Below are 20690 nucleotides of genomic sequence, written 5' to 3' on the forward strand. Positions count from 1 at the left end.
GATTTATAGTCAAAACTTCAAAGATTGGGTCATTTAAAAAAAAACTTAATTGCTTGTAGTTGTTTCATTCCTGTTACTGAACCCTCCCAATCCAAGCCCTCCCGCGCTTTTTAAAGCAATAAGGCATTAATAATATTGTCATCGCTTGAGATTTGCAATTACCCCATGTGTTACAGCAACTCGTCTGAATTATACACTTCCAGGCAGTTATTCGTCATTTTGTGATTAAAATGACATCAAATAGGAGGGGGGAAATGGGGAATCTATGGTGTATCAAGAGAGTTTCAAAGTTGGGCATTTCCAAAAATATCATACTGATTGCCACTGTTCCCAGTACAAAGTGAAGGAATCTTGGTGCAGTTTGAGATGGTGCAGAGTGTGTGGGATAATGCACTGTTCCCACTAGGCGGCGATGACTGTGTGGTGAAGAATGGTGCTGGAGGAAAAACTGGGAGAGCTGAGATTGTCTTAAAATGTACGCGTGGTTTTTTTTTGCCTTGCATCTGGTGACTGTTAATTACGTCGTCTCTAAATCTGAGACCAGAGAGAGGGGATTTTTTTTTCTCTAAAGTATGTTAACAGGGTGACTGTATAAGGGTTTTGGAGCAGTCCCAAGGCTGTAACTGCAGTTGTAAGACGCTTTGATGTCCCAGCTCACTGTTTTTGGACCGTTTCTGCGCACAAATAGCGGGGAGTATCTGTTCACTTTATATACTTCAGTGGTTGGGGAGGGGGGAAAAAAAGAGGCTGGATTTTGATCGCTGCAATTCAGAATTTCACCATCATGTGGAAAATGAGACGAAACAGGCGAGAGTTTGATAAAAGCGTTAACGGTGAAGAACTGGCGAACAGCAGCTCCAGCAGTTTGGTTGCTGCGGTTCCGCGGAGCTGAAGCTCCGTTCAGAAAACCTTCTCATTCAGCTGAAACTCTACCGGGAGCAGTTGACCGTGAGGTTACAGTAATTCCTGGATCCAATGACCAGCTCTCCGCCGCTAATTCAGAACCAGTCAAACTGACCAACAATTAGAATTTTTTGGGGGAGGGAAATTGGATTCCAAAAATTGATCAGTGCAACTGTTTTGATCTTTATTGATTCAAGGGATCCCATGTGAAATTGATGATCAGTCTCGGGAACGATCACCTGAGCAGCCAGGATGAACTGATTTGAAGGGATCGAACCATTAAACGGAGAATCAAGTGATTCCAGGAATGTTCGCCGTACACAGACCGCCGCTCTCACACCTAAAGGACGCAGCCGGCTCGGAAAATCGTGGGATGAGCCCCGAAAATTGAACGACCTTGTGAAGATAACGCGGAAATTTTAACCGGCAACGCCTCCGCGCTTGAAATTCCCATGAAACTGGTAAGCCGCCCACGTGCTTGTAGCCCATCATTAGCGGAATGTCATCCTGATGGCATTTAATAAAATAAAAACCTAGTTAGGTTTGTCTTTTTTTTTTTACTTGCCATCACGCCGAGTTAAAGAAAAACAAACTCTTTACTTTTCCAAGAGCTGAAAAATCATCCAAAAACAAGTGCCCTAACTTTAATGTCCAGGTAACTAAAGTTGCCTGTTCCGATTCCCATTACGCTGGCTGTGGTTCGCAGAATAAACCCTACTCAAATCTTTTCCGTCTGTTCTGAGTGGAGAGTTCTATGAATCCTTAATATTGGTTCTCCTGTGCCTGGAAATGTAACTATGCTTATGTGGGTCTGACATGTGTATTCTGGACCGTCATGAATCCAGCTCGGGCCAAACAACAAATTCTGGGCATTTTCACATGTTTGCAACAACTTTATTTTCCAGATGATAGTATTTCTTATTTATATGCAGGCCAAGTAAGCATTGAGAAAGTAATTTTATCAAACTCAGTTAACAGTTACACTGTGCCCAGTGCTGTAAAGTGCCCAGTCCTCAGACTGAACTTAACTCAATTCCCCAGCCCCGCTTCTCTCTCTCCAAGAATAAAGATGACAGTTGCATTATCAATCGTGATACTTAACTATCAGGGATACTTCAGTAACTAGTTAGCAAGCTTGCGTGCTCCAAATTGATTTATATAGTTATGTAGCTGTAGGGATCAGACTGCTAGAAACCCTACCGACTGTACCAGGCTTTCGCTGTCACTTTCAGAACCCACGATCATCTGTAATTCTAACACAGCGAATGGAAGTGAAACCAGTTGGCAGACGTCTAAACATGTAATTAAGCACAAGAGGGAACAATTTTTGGTTATTACTTGTTAAAAAGTGTTTTCATTTCTTCGTGTTTTGGCATAATTAGTACATAATATTGTTTTTCTAGTAATTAAATTAAGAGTGTACGGGTGTTGGGGAAATTAAGCCAGGAGGAAATAATGCAATTAATGATTTGATTGTGCGATAGCTCAACTCGAGGGTCCAATAACTGTTCCCTCAGTCTCCATCCGCCCAGCCTTAATAATACAGCAGTAATGTGTAGTCCAACGTGTTTTGTTCGCCAACGCCTGGAGTAGTTTTGACCCTAAGTATCCACAGTGCTAAATCTCATTGTGGTTTGCGGATGCACTTAATTGTGATGAAGAGATAAGAATCCCATTAATTGTTGGAGCAATTATATGCATTTTTAATGAAGGTTTGTCAAGCTGTAAAACCTTACACCTGACGGACCCTCTTACAACTCATTTTCACACCAGAAAGCGATTTAGTTTGGATCTTAATTTCACGTTTAGGATTTTTAAAAGTCCCTGTTCTGCAGCAAAACTGCTCTAATTATGATTTGCTGTCCCACATTGGGCATTTAATAGCTAAATCTAATTCAAGATTTTCAGTCCAAAATTTTGACATTAAAACTCAAAGAGTTGATTCATATTGACGATCTCCACAACTAAATGTTACCTGATTTTTTTTTAAAAGATCATAGTCGCTGATTCCATTCACTTGCTTTATTGCCACCTGTTAGCTTAACCATTCAGACCACGATAGCCACATTCCACTGATGTCAGTCAGACCGATTACAACTTCTAATGTAGGTATCTATACACTTTTTACATGGTCTGACAGCTGCTTAAGGAGGTTGTCTGTTGGTTAACAACATGGGGGCAGAGGTCTAAAAATTGTTGTACTCAATGTTGAGTCCAGAAGGCTGAAAAATGCCCAGTCCAAAGATGAGCTGCTGTTCCTTGAGCTTCATTGGAACATTGTAGCAAACCAAGGACAGAAAGGTCAGAGTGGGAGCAATTGGAGAATTGAAATGACAGGCAACAGGATGCTTAGGGTCATGGTTGTGTACTGAATGGAGGTGTACTGCAAAGTGGCCACTCAGCTTGTGTTTGGTGTCCCCGATGTAGAGGAGACCGCATCATGAGCAGTGAATACAGCATACTAAATTGAAAGTACAAGTGAATCACTGTTTCACTTGAAATGGGTGTTTGGGGCCTTGGATGGTGCACTTCTGCTCTCTCCCCTTCCCCTCCTTCCAGCACCACGATAGGGTTCCCCTTGTCCTCCTCTTCCACTCTCCAGCCTCCATATTCAACAGATGATCCTTTGCCATTTCTGTCACCTCCAGCATGATGCCACCACCAAACACACCTTCCTCTCCCCTTTCAGCATTCTGAATGGATTGTTCTCTCCGCGACACCCTAGTCCACTCCTCAGGCACCCCCTTTCCCTTCCCGCAGCACCTTACCATGCAAATGCAGAGATGAAACACCCGCCCCTTTTACCTCCTTCCTTCTCGTCGCCCAAGGCCCCAAACATTCCTTCCGATTGAAACGATGATTTTCTTGTACTTCTCTCAATTTACTATACTGCGTTCACTGCTCATGATGTGTTTCCCTCTACATCGGGGAGACCAAACACAGACTGGGTGGTTGCTTTGTGGAACACCTCTGTTTGGTCCACAAGCATGTCCTTGAGCTTTTGGTCGCCTGTCATTTCAATTCTCTATCTTGCTCCCACTCTGGCCTTTCTGCCCTTGGCCTGTTTCAGCGTTCCAGTACATCTCAATGCAAGCTCGAGGAAGAGCACCTTCTCTTTTGACTGGGCACTTTACAGCCTTCAGGACTCCAGTTTGAGTTGAATAATTTTAGATCATAACCTCTGCCCCCATTTTTGTGTTTTTTTTTGATAGTTTGGTTTTTCTGCTTGTTTCTTTACTTTGTGTTGGGCCAGCTGCTATCCTGGCATCTTTTGTTTCTTAACTTTTCTGTTACCACTCCCTTTGGTTTTGTACCATGAAACCTTTTTGTCCTTTAATCTCTTCTGTCCTCCACCCTATCACACATCTTCCCTTATGTTCTTCTTCCCACCCTCTCTCTTCACTTTGTTCAAAGCCTATTATGTTTCTAACTTTTCTCAGTTCTGATGAAAGGTCACAGACCTGAAGTGTTAACTGTTTCTCTCTCCACAGATGCTGCCTGACCTACTGTGTGTTTCTAGCATTTTCTGTCTTTATTTCAGATTTTAAGCATCTGCTGTATTTTGCTTTTGCGTTTATATAGCACCTTTAATGTACTAAAATGTCCCAGCAGGTTTCACAGGGGCATTGTCAAACCAAATTTGACACCGAGCCCCATAAGGAGACATTAGGACAGGAGACCAAAAACTTGGCCAAGGGACATCTTAATGGAGGAGAGAGGGGGGATAGAGGGTATTTCAGAGCTTCGGGGTTTAGGCATGGCAGTTAATGGTGGAGCAATTAAAATCACAGATGCACAAGTGGCTAGTATCCAAGAAAGACATAGAACCTCCTCCAAAGCTTATATTTCACTCTCTGCTTTCACTTCCAGCTCTAAAAGAGAGCAGCCAGTCTCAGACATCACAATGCTGTTGGGTGACTCTCCAGCAGGTGTAAATAGTGTGCTCCTCCTGCATTGAATTGTAAAATGGCCTCTAGGGGATGCCAAAGTATTGATTCAAACAGGAAGTCCAAAGCTCTAATATTAGAAGCAATGAAATACCTTTAGCACAAAATAATTTACTGTTACAGAAATCATTTTTATTCATTTTCATTGTGAGCATAATGCATTTTTGCTTTGTCCATTAGTGTACAGAATAATTTTTTTGAAGCAAAGATATTGAAGTAATTTATACAAATTCTATGAGTCTGATTTTCAGTAACACATCAATTGCATACCTGAGGCAATACCTCATGCTGAAAATAGATGTGATCAACTGTGTCTGTTGCATTGGATGGGCTGTCAGTGCCTTATTACAAGTTTGTTTTCCTGATGTGGCTGCCTCTTGTCATTTTAATTTCTTCAATTATTGAGAATAAGTGAACTGGATCTTGTAACTAAACGGAGAAGTGCTTCTTATCAGTTTCCTATCAGAAACCACCTGGAAGAGATAGTGTCATATCTGAAAGGATTGCCATTAGTTATACTATAAAGGCATTTAAATTAAAATGAACTTTGACTTGCAGTATTATAATTTACCGTTAACATTCCTACATGCAGCGGAAGGGCGGTTCGTAATATCTTCATGTGCTTGAGCACCCAGAGGGAGCTCTATCTAACTTCATAACAATGTCGGCATCCAAAATGTGGCTCCAATTTTCATCATTGTGAAGGACTCTGGAATTCTCATCCTAAACCTCTCTGTCCTTCTACCTCTCTCTCCTTTTTAGGACATTCCTTAAAACTTTTTTTTAGCTCTTCATTAGAATGCTTCACACCATAACAGGAATGTAATCTAAGTCTCTATTTGAGCACAGTGGGGCTTTTTGCCTCTGGTGTTTATAACCAAGGATTTATATGACTTTATGCAAATTATATTGATGATTCTTGGGTCACCTGCCAGTGGCTTGGCATCAAATCTTGTCTGATTGTGTAACTGTGAAGCACCTTGGCAGTTCACGGTGCTTTATAAACCCAAGTTATTTTTATTCATTCATGGGATGTGGGCATTGTTGGCATGGCCAGATTTATTTCCCTTCCCTAGTTGCTGTTGAGAAGGTGATGGTGAACTGCCTTCCCGACATACTGCAGTCTATATGGTGTAGGTACTCTACACAGTACTGTTAGGGAGAGAGTTCCAGTTGACAATGACGGAGCAGTGATATATTTCCAAGTTAGGGTGGAGGGTGATGTTTGACTTGGAGGGGAGCTTGTAGGTGACTGTGTGCCCATATGCCTGCTGCCCTTGTCCTTCAAAGTAGTGAAGGTCATGGGTTTGGGAGATGCTGTCAAAGAAGCCTTGGTGAGTTGCTGCAGTGAATCTTCTAGATGTTACACACAGCAGCCAGATTGTGCCGGTGGAGATGGGATACTATGTCTTGATTGGTGTCGAGCTTCTTGAGTGTTGTTGGAGCTATACTTGTCCAGGCAAGTGGAGAGTATTCCATCACATCTTGACTTGTGCTTCATAGATGGTGGACAGGCTTTGCTGAGTTAGGAAGTGGGTTACTCACTTCAGAATTCCCAGCCTTTGGCCCGCTTTTGTAGCCACAGTATTTATATGGCTAGCCCAGTTCAGTTTCTGGTCAATGGTAACCCCCAGGATATTGATAGTGGGAGATGCAGTGATGGTAATGCAATTGAATGTCAAGGGGCGATGGTTAGACTCTCACGGGAGATTGTCATTGCCTCGGACTTGTAGACAGGTCTTTGTATCCATGAGAACCGGACAGTGGTTACGCCTACCAATACTGTCATGGGCATATGCATCTGAAACAGCTAGATTGGTGAGGATGAGGTCAAGTAGTTGTTTCCCTCACCACCTGTTGCAGGCCCAGTCTCCCAGCAATGTTCTTCAGGATTTGGCCAGCTCGGTCAGTAATGGTACTACTGAGCCACTGTTGGTGATGGACATTGAAATCACCCATGCAGAGTGCATTCTGTGATTTTTCCTACCCCTCAGTGCTTCTTCCAAATGGTGTTCAACATGAAGGAGCTCTGATTCAGCTGAGGGAGGGTGGTAGATGGTAATCAGTGGAGCTTTGCTTTTCCATTGAGGACTCCCATGACACTCCCTTCCAAGTATGCACCCCTGTACCACCACATCTGGTGGCTCTGGTTTGTCAGTAGGTCAGGACATACCCAAGGATGGTGATGGAACATCTGAGAACTTGGCTGTAAAGTGTGGTTTTGGTGATTACGACTATGTCAGGCTGTTGCTTGACTTGTCTATGGGATAGCTCTCCCAATTTTGGCACAAGTCCTTTAATAGCGAGGAGGACTTTTCCAGCTTGACTGTGCAGGGTGTGCCTTTGTTTACAGTGCCTATGTTGTGCTGGGTGGTCCATCAACATTTATTCTTCTTGGACTTTTTCATAGTGGTTTGGTAGAACTGAGTAGCTTGCTAGACTATTCCAGAGGGCAGTTAAGAGCCAATCACTTTGCTGTAGGCCTGGAGTCATACATAAGCCAGACTGGGTAAGGACAGCAGATTTCCTTCTCGAAAGGACATTAGTGAACATTGTTGTTGTCATTGTTGTCTGTACAACCTACAGTGTAGGTTGACATCAGTATAGTCTTCCTTTCCCACCATTTGATGTCAATTACATGCATCATTTTCATTACAATTTTCACATGTCTATGTGTTTAATTCTTACTAAAAATACATTTGTGAAAAATACAAATCCACATTCATGATAAACATATAAAACTTTTACTAAATGTTGAACTTGTACCAAATTTTTGACCTTTTAACTTCTTCCAAAATAAAGTTTACAGATAAAAGCAAAATACTGCAGATGCTGGAAATCTGAAATAAAAACAGAAATTGCTGGAAATACTCAGCAGGTCAGACAGCATCTGTGGAGAAAGAAGCAGAGTTAACGTTTCAGGTCTGTGACTTTTTGGTTCCGATTGAACTCTGCGAATCGCTGAGGTCGCCCTTGCTACGTTATGGGGGGGGCGGGGGGCAGCCCACCCTGCATATTTAAGCTCCCAAGGAAGAGAGAATAAAATTTAGCCCCAGGTTTTCCTATATTGTCGAGCATCAAGTATGAGGCTTCTTATCTGTGCTGTGGGAAATGAACCCTCCAGTTAGCATGGGGCTGAAATCTGGAAGGAGGGAGTGTAGAAGGCAGCAAACCTGTACATCTGAGATCTGCAAAATGCAGAAAATTTGATGAACCTGGCTTATTAGCTGCAGTTCTTTTGTATATCGGCTGTAAGGTGCAGCAGCTGTATTTATTAAAATTATTGCTGTTTTCATTGAGAATCACAAACAAAGCATTAAAATGAAAATATTGGGCTTAGCAGTAGAGAAATATTTTCTAAATGGTAGGCAATAGAGTGTGTATTTGGAAACTGTTTTGAATTATTATAGTAGAATTAAAAATTACAATGTGATGGGTTTTCTATATACAGCAGGCTTTTAGAGTGAGTCCAGCTGTTAGCTTGCTTACATGAGCAGGGGGCAACAGTGGTATGGGAATAGGATGAGGACATGGGATAAGGATTACTGCTCAATGAGGGATATATACCAACACCAACTGGTTGGCTGAATTAGTTTCCATGTTTTCATTCTATGAAAAATATTCCAAGCAAAGGCATCTCCAAGTTGTTTTTCATGGTCATAGTTGTTATCTTCACACTTTCCCACATGGGAGTACATCTTGTGGCTGTACCAACCAGATTTATGTTTTCTTTACTCTACTCTTCATTGGCACTCTTCATCATAACAGAAATATAACCCAAGACTGTATTTTAGCATTGTTAGAGTACAGCAGGGCTTGTTGCCTTAAGTGTCTCTAATCAAAGGATTATATGACTTCCTGCAAAATACATTGGCTATTCTTCACCTTTCCAAGGTAGGCAATGGCTCAAACATTTGGAATCACTCCTTGTGAATTAAATCGGGTTGGTGGCTCCACATCTATATCTGAAATGTTGGTGTGTTCTCCAAACCTGGACTGCACCACAGTGTTAGTACTGACTGGGCTATCCTTTGTCCCCATCTCGTTGCCAGCCTTCTTACCTCTGGCTCAGCGGAGTTTGGGGTGACAGCATCAAGTCTTCCCTTCTGAGGCCTGGGTAGGCAACACATGATCCATTCTTCAGCTGTAGCAGCTACCAAAAACCCTAGTTTTCGTGGATGAAACCTCAAACGCCCAAGGAAGCAATCAGTCTTCTCTTGGATAATTTATAATTCCCTCTCTTCCCTGGGTGCTCTGAATCCCCCTCCATCTCCTTTGACAGAGAGATGCACTTTTTGGATCCCTTCTTCTCCATTCAGAGGAGCACAGAGGCTTCTGATTTCCCCTTCATGATCTGTATCTTCATTGCAGTACTGGGGGACTGCTGCATTATCAGAGCAGAGATCCTTTAGCTACACATATAAATGAAAGTCTTAGTTTACTCTTTCCAATGGTTGCTGAGGATCGCATGGTGCTGTTCCAAGAAAAGTAGTTCAGTCTCCTCCCATCTGTATAGGATATGGAATAATATTCAACTGCAAAGCAGCATCCATATATCAAGATTTGTTCTTCTCTCTGTATGTTTGAGAGGACTCAATATCATGCCAATTGATTGTCCATCATATCTACCGATAAGATATGTTCGTACGTTGTTTGGAAAGTGAAGTGATCACGGTATTAACATCTCTGTGTTGATTTCATTTTCATTAAAATATTATGAAAAGACATCCCTTTTTTTTTCCCCAGAGGCTATCCCGGTGACTGAGGACAAGTTGAGAAAGTTGTTGAAAAAGCATATCGGATGCTTGGCTTTATTAATAGAGGAATAGAGTACAAAAGCAAGGAAGTTATGCTAAACTTTTATAAAACCTAGTTGGGCCTCAGCTGGAGTATTGTGTTCAATTCTGTACACCATATTTTAGGAAGGATGTCAAAGCCTTGGAGTAGGTGCAGAAGAAATTTACTAGAATGGGGCCAGGGATGAAAGACTTCAGTTACGTAAAGTCTGGAGAAGTTGGAACTTTTCACCTTAGAGCAGAGAAGATTAAGAGGAGATTTGATCGAAGCATTCAAAACCATAAATGGTTGTGATAGAGTAATTAAGGAGAAACTGTTTCTAGTCTGTAATCAGAGGAAACAGACTTAAGGTGATTGGCAAAAGAGCCAAACCTGACATAGTAAACATTTTTTTTTACACAGTTTGTTTTGATCTGGAATGCAGTTCCTGAAAGTATTATGGAAGAGACTTGGACAAATACTTGAAGGGAAATGAGCAGGGTAGTGGGATTAATTGGATAGCCCTACTAAAGAGACGACACAGCATCTATGCTTGCAAGTGTATAGGAGCATTCATGCGAGTTTCTGAACTGAGGCTGGCTGTGCTCAGTTTAGTTCCGATGCATACAAGCAGAATGCTTCACCAATTATATGCACTACACAATAAGATATTGTCTTTATACATAGTTACTGGAGACAAGTTATGCTTTTGCCAAGGTAATATTTTGGAAGTGTAGCCGATGCATGATTTTAAGAGGTGCAGGCTTGCCTAGCATTTTGGGACGTATATTCAACAATAATTTTATGTGAACAAGTTTTGGGTAACACATCATCTTGAATGCTTTTCTTTTACTGCTACAATTTTGTTATTTTTGGAACTATTTTTTACTTTTTATGTAGTTTTACAGCAATTCTTCTGGTGATGCTTATTAACCAGAAGAGTACTTTTTGTGTAACCGACTCTTGCAAACTTGCATGCATGTTGGAGGGTTAACAATGGTTGTATTTGTAGTAATGTGTGTACGGGATTAAATGTAGTCTTGTGATAAATTAACTTATTCACTTCAGAAATGTGGAAGTTACACAAAAGGGAGTCAGTAGTATGATTGCTATCAAAGGAATGGGCTAATTAAGCCATGAAGGCCTATTCAGACATCTTTCTTTACCAGAGATAGAAGACAAGCCTTCAAAATCACATGCCAGGAAATGGCTCATTAATTACGAAGTATTTACAGCACAGAAACAGGCCATTCAGCCCAACAGGTCTATGCTAGTGTTTATGCTCCACACGGGCCTCCTCCTACTGCTCTTCATCCAATCCTATTAACATATTCCTTTCTCCCTCATGCATTTATCTAGCTTCCCCATGAATGCATCTACGCTACTCACCTCTAGCCGACATAAATATGTCTTGCCTTGTCATGACTGTTTGAGGTCCCTTTGTAGCCAAGTCCTGAAGTTAAGGATTAAACCACTGACCTGACTTGATTTAGGTGTTGGTGTTTCATTGATTTGGAAGTCATGAAAGGGTGTGTATGAGGTAATTGATAACAAAAGAGCTGAACCTTTTGAATGTGTGTGGCTGAGATTGGTCATTAGGATCAGGAGGGCAGGGGGGTTCATCTGGAAATTAAGAATATGTAAGATATTGGCCAGAATTTTACACCTGGTCTTATTTACTCTGAGATTTTGTGGTAAAACATGACAAAGTTCATTCGAGGCATCAGTTGGAGATTATGGCCAGAATTTTATGCCCTCCACCTGCAGGAGCGGTTTGGAGGCTGTTGGGGCGGGGGGGGGGTGGTGCGGTCGTAAAATTGAGTGGGAGGCAAGGGGTGTCGTTCCCCTGCTGCAATTTTATGAGGGGCGGTTGCAAGAAACGCTGGCCCACCCCAGGCCAATTAACTGCCACTTAAGGGATGCCTCCCGGTGCCGCTGGTATATTATCAGTGGCAGTCGGGCGGCTCGGGTCTCCCGGGAGACTGCTCAGTAAAACCTGGCGGCCTCCTTGCAGGCTGGGGATGGTCCTCCTGATTGGGCACCCTGTGTCCCACGGAGGGCCCCTCATAGCACAAGCCGCCCCCACTGTACTTCATTTTTTCAATTTTCCCTCCCCCGTCTTCCCAAACACCCCCACCCCCCCCAACCTTGTCTTGCTAGGGCGCAGCCATTTGTACCTGGCAAGACCCCACAGCTTAATATTTTTCTGGGGCCTGTGTCCCTCTTGCTCTTCTGCCTGGGTGCAGTCCCAGCAGTGGCCACCGCGCCCGTTGGCACTGTTAGGACTGAGAGTAGCCGGCCCACTGATTGGCCAGCAGCTCTTAGAGGCCGGACCTCCTGCCCTAGAGAGGCAGAAGTCCCGCCCGAGGCCAATTAAGGCCATGTAAAATTATAGCGTGGCTCCCAGGCCTGGCGGAGGCGGGCTAACCCCTGACATTTTGGCCTATGGGCAGGGCCTCCTGCCCAATGTAAAATTCCAGCCATTGTTTTTGAAACTAAAGTTCAGTTTCAGTTCTGTGTCGTTAGTTGTAGCTTTTATGGTAGGACTCTATCTAGTACTTTGTGGAAGAGTGTCTTTATAAAATCTAAACTTGCGAGAGAGGCTATAGGAGTTAAGATTCTATGGCTATCCACTGGAGTCAGGTAGATAGATGGTAAGTGTGTGCACTTAGATAGTCAAGTTTCTCTGAGATCAAGCGAGGTGAGATTTAAGAAAATTAGTCCAGATACAACTACCTTCGCGGAAGGTAAATTTACCCAGGAGCAGAGGATCCAGGTGGAACAGATGGAGTGGTTCTTTTCAACATTTTAGAAAGCTAATGTCACCATTCCAAAAGAAGGCAAGGCAACCAGTTCATCTGTGCCAGATCATAAAGATGAAGTTCATACAAGTCATGATAACTACAATAATGTATTCCATAGACTGGCTATCTAATGCTATTAACTTGTCAGGAATCTAATCCTAAATTAATCACTGCATTTATATCAATCTCGGATACTGATCACAACTGTAAATTTATAATCGGCAAGCAGTTAATATTGATTTACTGTGACGTATCTGAGCTGCTTTTGTAGCTAACCTGATCCACTAATTATTTGTGTACTTTTTTTAAAATGTTGAGTTGCTAACTATAATTCTGCGTTTACTAAACAGTTAGTTAGTTCATGACTTATTATCAACCTTCTTTGGTTATTGGCAAGAAAGGGTTCATTCATTCACTCAGTAGCTTGTGCTAATCCTGATCAGAGGCTGGCAATGTAAATGCTAATATCATCTTATCTACTTGATGCAAGACAAATTTGGGTATCATTCTCCCCTAGGCATAAGATGGGTAATAAACCCAAGTAGATTTTTGATGAATGGTACGCTCAATAAATGGTTTAGTCAGCACATACATTCCAGCATTCTTACAATGAGACCAAGAATGAGGAATATGGCTACAGAAGGTAATGCAAAGATTCAGAAAGAAGTCAACTGATAGGACCACAACGTCAATCTGCTGAATGACTAGATTACAAATGAACAACTGACTTGTTAAGTCAACCTTGGACATTAAACTGTTTGCGATCATTTATGATAACATAGCGACAGCTGAGCTATGGTGATGAGTTTAAATTACCTTTTGTATTTGTAATACTGATGCCTCTTATATCCTTAATGCAGACTCTAAACTAAATGCTGACAGCCAACTTAAGGCCTACTGAAAGCCTTATGCTGAAACAAGTTCCGACTGTAATATTGCTTTATCCTTGAGAATGTTAGTCGTGCTAACTTAGATGTTGATCAGATTAATAATAGTTGCAACACCTATTTCTGGCTTCATCTTTGACAAATAGGGCAAGATGGAGTTAGATCATTTCATTTCATTTGAGTTTTATTGGCTAAGTTGGTCATTCTTGTGCTGGACTGAGGAAACTAAATTGAAATCTTGGAAACCTTGCAGGCACATGGTTGAAATATGATCTACTCAGCATATATAAGGGAGAAGAACGGACAAAGATTTTCCCAATATCGCTGACATATTCAAACTTAATGTTGGAAGTTGGGGAAAATATATGCTGTATGTGCAGGATACCATCTGAACTTATTTTGCAACTGTGTTATTCCTGTTCACTGGGGAAGAGTCTATTTGATTTTCTGTATGTCAGTTCTGAATTTCAAAGGGAACAAGAAACATTGTGCTTCCAGCTACAGAGTTTTGAGTCCTTCCCGGCAGAAGCAAGTATAAGTTATTTTGCGGATGCTCCAGAATTGGTATTGCTAACAGAGCTAATGAAGTGTTGTATTTGAAAGGAATGTAGGAACAGGGTAGGCTACTCAGCACCTCAAGCCTGTTAAGAAATTCTTTTACATCATGGTTCATTTGTACCTCAATTTGTTTTGATGTATATCTCTTGATACCCTAAAGTAACAATATTGATCTATAAAATTTCAATTCAATTAACATCACAGCCTTTTTGGGAAAGAGAGTTCCTGATTTTCACTAACTTTTATGGTTTCCTTTTAAGTGCTTCCTGGTTTAACTCCTAAATGGCTTAACTCTTTAAATTTAATATTATGCCCCTTTGTTCTGGATTTCCCCTATCAAAGGAAATTATTATTTTTGCATTTGTGGAGGCATAAGTTGAAATCTCAAACTGCCATTTTGAGTTTCCTCTGTGGTTTACTTGTAATAAACCTGATTTCGAATTTGTGACTTAATTCTGATGGTATGTTCATTGTTCTGTTGTACAAAGATTAGGAGAACATGGATCTCGTGTGTCAGTTTGCTGAGATAGTAATTGTTATTTCTTTGACCCTTGGGCAACAATACACTTTTTTTTTTTATTCGTTCATGGGATGTGAGCGTTGCTAGCAAGGACAGCATTTATTGCCCATCCCTAATAGCCCATGAGAAGGTGGTGATGAGGTGCCGGATATTATACATATAAAGACATATTTCAGTTCACAAGGAGAAAGGGCTTAATTATAAGAGTGGTCTTTGATAAAGAATGAATATGTTCTAAAATGTAACCCAGTAACAGGAGTAGGGAAAGTTTTGTCAGTTGCTAGTTTAGTTTTCCAGTAATTTTGCACTCGAGTAGATTACATGAAATTTTTGGGTTACTTGACATTTTTGGAAGGTGTTGAAGTTGGTCTCCTGACCTTGCATCATCTGTATGTTTGAGCTCATCCAAAACTTGGCCATCCACATCCTAACTCGTACCAAGTCCCATTTCTCCATTACCATTGTGCTTGCTGATCTATATTGGCTCCCTTGCAGCAATGTCTCGATATTAAAAATTCTCATTCTTCTTTTCAAATCCCTCCATGGCCTCGTCTCTTCTCTATCTCTATAACTTCATTCAGCCCCACAACTTTCCTAGTACTTTGGGTTTCTCCAATTCTGGCCTCTTGCACATGTCCAAATTTCATCGCTCTGTCATTGGCCACATCTTCAGCTGTCCTAGGTCTTAAGACCTCAAATTCCCTCCCTTCTCTCCACCTATCTTTCCTCCCTTAAGATGCTCATTACCTGTCCTAATACCTCCTTAAGTTGCTTGGCTTCAAACTTTTTTGGCTTCTGTCCTGTGAAATGCTTTGGGACATTTTACTACATTAAAGTTGCTATGTATGCAAGTTGTTGTTGGCAAGTATTGGATAAGTAATGTACAGCACTATTTGAAATATTCAAAACAGTTGTGTTGGTGCATTCATCTTGATGGTATTCACTTAATTGATTCACTGGAGAAGGCAATGATGGATGTTTTTTAATTAGTTACCTAATTATCTTAAGCATTTGATTTGGTTGGAAACAAGATCATATCGTGCATGATTAATTTGAAATTTTGAAGGCATTCAGTACAGATGATATGGTGTGTACTTGGCCTTTTGTTCATACTAATCATGGTTACGACCAAGGCGGGAGGAGTGCACTGTTTATTCTAGTTCCATTTCTCCATGGGTCACAAATGTATTTACATTTGTTCCTATTTACTGATACAGTCAATCATAGACTCTATATATTTTTATCCCAGAATAAAACACACTAACTAGGTTTCTTTAATAAACAACAAAATTATCAGTTTATTATAAAACAAGTCTTAACCACTAATGAAGTAAAGCAGAAACACACAGATTGAAATATTAAAGGGCCCTTTGAACCTTAGCCCCCTCTCACTCTCGCACTCACTCTCGCACTCACTCTCGCACTCACTCTCGCGCACACTCGCGCACTCTCGCGCACACTCGCGCACACTCGCACACTCACTGGTTAATGGGGGGAAACAAAGGGATTTTTTGTTTTTAGAGCTCTATTACAGTCAGACAAACCCACATGGACTGAATACCTCCTCATTTTTGAGGAAAGCAGCAGCTGGGATATGTTGTGTTCCAAAACTGGCATACAGTCATCCTCCAAGTACACGTAGATAGGTCACTGGGATCTTTTATAACAGTTCTTTTCAGGTGGCGTTGTGTTGAGAATTACTTTTCTTCAAAGACAGGAGACAAGATGAGTTGACACAGTGGACTTCTCAGGGTCTTTTAGAGAGGTGCTGGAAACCTGAGCAGGGTTGTCGTCTTCTGTCCTTTCTTGGGAACTCTCCTTTCTCCTTGGAAGAAGTTCTATGTTGCTTATTGAGCTGGTTTTACTGGGCCTAGATAGAATAGACAGAAAGGACCTGTTTCCCCTAGCAGGGAGGTCAATTACCAGGGGGCACAGATTTAAGGTGATTGGTAGAAGGATTAGAGGGGACATGAGGAAAAACATTTTCACCCAGAGGGTGGTGGGAGTCTGGAATTCACTGCCCAGGTCGGTGGTGGATGCAGAAACCCTCAACTCTATTAAAAGTACCTCGACATGCAACTGATGTGCTGTAACCTGCAAGGCTATGGACCAGGTGCTGGAAGATGGGATTAGATTGGGCAGCTAGTTTTTTTTTCAGTGGGCGCATACACGATGGATTGAATAGCCTCCTTCTGTGCCATAACTTTTCTATGGTTCTATGGAAGTCACGTGGTTTCCCAGGAAGGCTTCTTGTTGCTGGAAGTCGGGTGGTTTCCTGGAAAGGCTTGTTTTCCTCACAAGAACTCTGTCCCTTTTTTAAAAAAAAACATTTCCAGGGACTGTTTTTCAAAGTCAAGTGGCCTTTACATGACCCCTTTTGAAAGCCCCAAAGAGTAACATTTCTTCAATCTTTCAAAAATGAATCTTCAAAAATTATATTTAATAAAACACAGAGGCACATTCGAAACACCTCCATCCTTGGAGGAATGAAACGTCATTTTTCAATGTTTTTCATTACAAATTGTGGAAAAAATAGAAGATGAAAAATTTTAAAACTTTCACACTCATAGTCCGTCTTTTCCGGTAGCTAATACAGTTTTGCTTTGTAACATCTTTGCACTTGGATAACTCAAAGCAAAGTTAGCTTTTAGATAAAGCATCTGCAATCACATTATTTTGTCCCGCAATGTGGATAATCTTTAAGTGATAATGTTACGACCACGGCGGGAGCAATGCACTGTCAATTCAGTCCCATCTCTCCACAGGTCACCTCATATTATTTAAAGCTTTCCACCCAACCAGAAAACAGACAAATTAAACACTTTAGTAATCCCTGGAATAAAACAGACCCAACCAAGTATCTTTAGACAACAATTTAACTATTTAATTTTTAAATTTTGAGCACCATCAAGATAAACCTATGTCTAAAGACCTTTTATAACTTCTTATTTTAATCACACTTATACACTCTCACACACTCTCACACACTCACTCACTGGGGGCGGCGCAGTGGTTAGCACCGCAGCCTCACAGCTCCAGCGACCCGGGTTCAATTCTGGGTACTGCCTGTGTGGAGTTTGCAAGTTCTCCCTGTGTCTGCACGGGTTTCCTCCGGGTGCTCTGGTTTCCTCCCACAGCCAAAAGACTTGCAGGTTGATAGGTAAATTGGCCATTATAAATTGCCCCTAGTATAGGTAGGTGGTAGGGGAATATAGGGACAGGTGGGGATGTGGTAGGAATATGGGATTAGTGTAGGATTAGTATAAATGGGTGGTTAATGGTCGGCACAGACTCGGTGGGCTGAAGGGCCTGTTTCAGTGTTGTATCTCTAAATCAAATCAAATCAAAAAAATCAAATAAATCACACACTCTCACTCACACAAAATAACAGTAGTTAACCTGACTTTGAAAGTGATGTTTTTAAAAATTAGCTGCTTAAGAATAAATAAATAAGGTCTTTGTGGATTACGTTCCTGATGGATGAGGTTTTCTAATGTGGAAATAGTCAAAGGCCATTCAAAGTCTTCAAGTGGATTTGATGCAGTAGTCTGTTCTTAATGGGCATTCAAACTCTTTGGCTACAGTAGGCAACAACAGCTCCTTCAGCAATATAATCTCTCTCTCTCTTGCTGTCGCCTAGGGTAACAAATGCAGCTGCTGGCATTCTGTGTCTTAGAAATTCCAGAACTTTCTCTCCCTTAAAGGTGCACTGTTTTTAACAGAGTCTTAAAGGCACACACTGTTTTAATCTGAGGAGAAAAAAGATAAGAAGTCCATGACAATAGGGCTGTAATAGTAAACTCCAACGGAATAGTCTGGCATTCTAGTTTATGAATTTATCCACAAAGTTTATCACCAAATCAGCTGACTGCAACCTTCCAAACAGAGCTCCTCGATCGTAACACTATACGAAGTGTAGTGGGCGGCACAGTGGCGCAGTGGTTAGCACTGCAGCCTCACAGCTCCAGGGACCCAGGTTCGATTCTGGGTACTGCCTGTGTGGAGTTTGCAAGTTCTCCCTGTGTCTGCGTGGGTTTTCTCCGGGTGCTCCGGTTTCCTCCCACAAGCCAAAAGACTTGCAGGTTGATAGGTTAATTGGCCATTATAAATTGCCCCTAGTATAGGTAGGTGGTAGGGAAATATAGGGACAGGTGGGGATGTTTGGTAGGACTATGGGATTAGTGTAGGATTAGTATAAATGGGTCAAAAACAAGAAATGCTGGATTCACTCAGCAGGTCTGGCAGCATCTGTAGGAAGAGAAGCAGAGTTAACGTTTCGGGTCAGTGACCCTTCTTCGGTTCCCGTGAGCCGTTCCCGGAACAAGGGTACGTAATCTAGCACAGAAGATTTATCCCACTGTTCTAAAAACCTTTCTTTAATTAGTTTTAGAGGGCCTCTTATCTCTTGTCCATAAACTAATTCAAAAGGATTAAAACTCATTAGACTCATTAAGTGAATCCCTGGCAAACAAAAGAAATTCCAGCCCGTTATCCCAATAATGGGGATAATCATAACAGTATGCCCTGCTCATCGTTTTGAGGGTCTGATGGTACCTATCTAACGCTTCCTGTGTCTGTGGGTGGTATGTAGAAGACATTAACTGTGTTATACCCAAATTACTCATAACCTCTTGGAAAAGTTTAAACATAAAATTGGAACTTTGATCTGACTGAATCTGAATTGGTAATCCTTATCTAGTGAAGAACTGGGTTAACTTCTCTCCACTACCTTCTCAGAAGTTGTTCTCAAGGGAATGGCCTCTGGGAACCAAGTAGTCATATCCATGATAGTGAGTATTTATTGTTGTCCCACTTTTGTTTTCGGTAAGGGTCCTACACAGTCTACCAACACCCTACTAAACGGTTCCCCGAAAACTTGTATGCCAATTAGAGGTGCCGGTTTTATGGCAGATTGCAGTTTTCCCGCAATCTGGCACGAATGGCACATTTTACAAAACTGCACCACGTCCTTGGAAATAAAGGCCCGCTACCCAACCCGAACCCAACTGGACCCGACGATGTGTCGGGGTCAAGGTGGGCTCCTCTTCCGGATCCGCCTTTCGGGCTCGGGTCGGGGCGGGCCGGACACGCACGGTAAGTACTGTGCCGGTAAGTATTGAAAATAAAAAAACTTACCTGAGCTGGGAGTCCAGGATGAAACTGAGTCTGCACAGTGAGTGAGTGATGTCACTATGACATCATCACACATGCGCTGCAGCTTCCTGGAGGTTCCGAGTCCGATGGTAAGTAAAAGGATGGGAGGGTCGGGCTTGGTTCAGGTCGGGTCGGGCTCGGGGCAAAATCGGAGGAACTCTGGCCAGGTCGGGCTTGGGTCCACTGTGGTTCGGTCAGGTTCTATTTCCCGACCTGAGTAGGCCTTTGCTTGGAAAGACCTGGCCAATAAAAATGTCAACTTGTGTCGATTTGGTCTTCCGGATCCCCACATGTCCCGCTGTTGGAATATTATGGGCTATCCTTAATGTTTCCCAGCGATACTGTGGCTGTACCACTATCTGATGAACCACTGTCCATTCTTCATCCGCAGGTCTGTGAGGAGTTCTCCACTTTCTTATCATCCCAATTTTTAATATAATAGCCGTCTGGAATTCCTTTTGCCTCAGCTTCTGTCGGAGCTGATTGTGCCACGTTATTTAACTGTGGATCAGCTTGCTGAGCAGTGATCAGAGAAGACAAATTAAACATTTCCTTCAGATTGTCCAAATCCCCAAAGAAAGTTTCAAATATACAGCTAGATGTCTCTGGTGCCAATTTTACCTCCGACAATGGAACTTGTTTAGCCAATGCTCGGGTTACTACCCATGAAGGAAAAGGTAATGAACCCTTTTCCGACAATTGTCCTTAACTTCACTTGGTTTGTCCATGACTACTGGAGAAGCTACTTCCTTCGCTCTGGCCAAATCATTCCCCAGGAGTACATCAACTCCATCTACTGGCAAACTATGGACAAGTCCTACAGTTACTGTTCCAGACATTAGGTCACACTCTAGGTGCACCCAATACAAAGGTATGGGTATATACTCCCCGTCGATACCATTCACTAAAACTTTAGCATTCAGTGCGCTTTCTGGAAATGTTCTGCCTTTCCCCAGCAGAAGAGTTTGGGTGGCTCCTGTGTCCCTAAGTTATCTATAGGTTTGCCTGCCTCACTTGAGAGATAAGGAGTTACTTTTCCTTTCGACAAGAATTCCCTATAACTCGCAGCTATCTTATTCACAACGCCTGCACTCACAGTGGTTTTTGTATTTGGCTTTACAGTTGCAGTCAGAGCTACAGT

At 42.0% G+C, this 20690-nt stretch overlaps 1 protein-coding gene across 2 annotated transcripts in view; it reads left to right on the plus strand.

Moving 5' to 3' along the window:
• The first annotated feature begins 924 nt into the window (after nucleotides 1-924).
• Nucleotides 925-20690, plus strand: part of il1rapl2 (interleukin 1 receptor accessory protein-like 2) — a 1024957-nt gene continuing 1005191 nt past the window's right edge. For both annotated transcript variants that reach the window (XR_010976424.1, XM_068047131.1), the window contains exon 1: nucleotides 925-1364. The gene's annotated coding sequence lies outside the window, so the exon portion shown is untranslated. The remainder of the gene's footprint in view (nucleotides 1365-20690) is intronic.

This window comes from Heterodontus francisci, chromosome 15, assembly GCF_036365525.1.
Source record: "Heterodontus francisci isolate sHetFra1 chromosome 15, sHetFra1.hap1, whole genome shotgun sequence".
Lineage (NCBI taxonomy): Eukaryota > Metazoa > Chordata > Chondrichthyes > Heterodontiformes > Heterodontidae > Heterodontus > Heterodontus francisci.